This window comes from Arachis hypogaea, chromosome 19, assembly GCF_003086295.3.
Source record: "Arachis hypogaea cultivar Tifrunner chromosome 19, arahy.Tifrunner.gnm2.J5K5, whole genome shotgun sequence".
In the NCBI taxonomy this organism is placed as follows: Eukaryota; Viridiplantae; Streptophyta; class Magnoliopsida; order Fabales; family Fabaceae; genus Arachis; species Arachis hypogaea.
Window position 1 is genome coordinate 92,794,784 of NC_092054.1, and position 1,674 is coordinate 92,796,457.

Here is a 1,674-nt window from a genome sequence, read left to right on the forward strand (position 1 = left end):
ATGTTTGATTCGGAGATTTCAATATCTCCTAAACCCAATGAATTCCCCATTTCTGATTCCCCTTTCTCTTACATTCGCAACTCAATCATGCAATCACCCCCATTCCCTTTTATTTCAGCAATTAGTTTCTGCTCTTAATTCATGCAATTAAGATTCTGCCATTTAATTTTCTTGTCATACTTTCCCGCCAATTTTACATTCCGCAATTCTCATCTCAAATCTTGATTCCGCTCAACTAGAACACACTTCTAATCCGAATTGCTCACTCAACCAATCCTGTGGGATTCGACCTCACTCTATGTAGTTTTTACTGACGATAACCGGTGCACTTGCCGGAAGGAATTTGCCGATCGTGCAATTTCCTAAATCGTAGCATAACTAGTTTATGCGCATCAAGTTATGGCGCCGTTCCGGGGATTGGTTTCGATGACAATTCTCAAATTGGAAGCTAACTAGATTGAGCAATTTTCTCTTGCTTTGTTAATTCTGTTCAAGATACTTGTTGAATTTTAATTTCTGCACTTGGTTACATGCTTTCCTTCTTTATGCCTTTAATTCATGCAACTAACTCACTGACTCACTAACTGTTTGAATTAATTCCTCAATTGAGCTAACCATACTCTTCCATTAACCAAGAGTATTTCACTTGTTTGTGTTTGAGCTGTGTTCTTGTATGACAGGTAGGAGAGGAGAGACATCAACTCCTCCATATACCGAACCAGAGAGGACCCTTCATAGACTTAGAAGGGAAGCAAGAGGGAAGAGAGTAGTGGGAGAAGAGGAATCTGAAGGAGAATCTGATGACAATTTTGAGGAAGCTTTAGATCTCAACATGGATAGAGAAGTTCACAACCATGAGAGAGCTGATGGAAACGATGCCATCCCTGAGAGGAGGGTTCTTAGTTCATACATAAACCCGACCTCTGGGAATTGTGGTAGTAGCATCCAGAAACCACCCATTCAGGCCAACAATTTTGAGCTCAAGCCACAGCTAATATCACTTGTGGAAAATCATTGTTCCTTTGGAGGAAGTGCTAATGAAGACCCAAACCAACATCTCACAAAATTCCTGAGAATTGTGACACTGTGAAGTCCAATGGAGTCCAGGAAGATGCTATAAACTGCTTTTGTTCCCATTTCACTTAGGGACAAAGCAGCTAAGTGGCTGGAATCATTCCCAAGGGGGAGTCTAACAACATGGGATGAGGTGGAAAGCAAGTTTCTGGCACGTTTCTACCCTCCACAAAAGGTCAATAGGCTTCGATCTGAGGTTCAGACTTTTAGACAACAAGATGGTGAAACTCTCTACGAGGCATGGGAGAGATTCAAGACTTGACAAGGAAATGCCCACCAAACATGTTCCATGATTGGGTGCAACTGCACATCTTCTATGATGGGCTCTCTTATGAATCAAGGAAGGTTGTAGACCATTCATCAGGAGGTTCATTGAACAGGAAAAAGACTGTGGAAGAAGCCATTGAAGTGATCGAGACAGTGGCTGAGAATGAGTACTACTATGCATCAGAAAGGCACAACACTAAGGGAGTCATGGAGCTGAACCAGGTTGATACAATTCTAGCCCAAAACAAGGTGTTTGCCAAGCAACTAGCAGAGCTTACCAGGCAATTAGAAACAAAGCAAGTGGCTGCAATACACACACAAGATCAAGAGGAA

General features: G+C 41.9%; 1 non-coding gene across 1 annotated transcript; it reads right to left on the bottom strand.

The window, feature by feature from the left end:
- Positions 1-1,255: 1,255 nt before the first annotated feature.
- Positions 1,256-1,358, bottom strand: LOC112781524 (small nucleolar RNA R71). The gene has a single exon (XR_003192299.1). It is a non-coding gene; the product is annotated as a small nucleolar RNA R71 (small nucleolar RNA).
- Between the last annotated feature and the right edge of the window lie 316 nt (positions 1,359-1,674).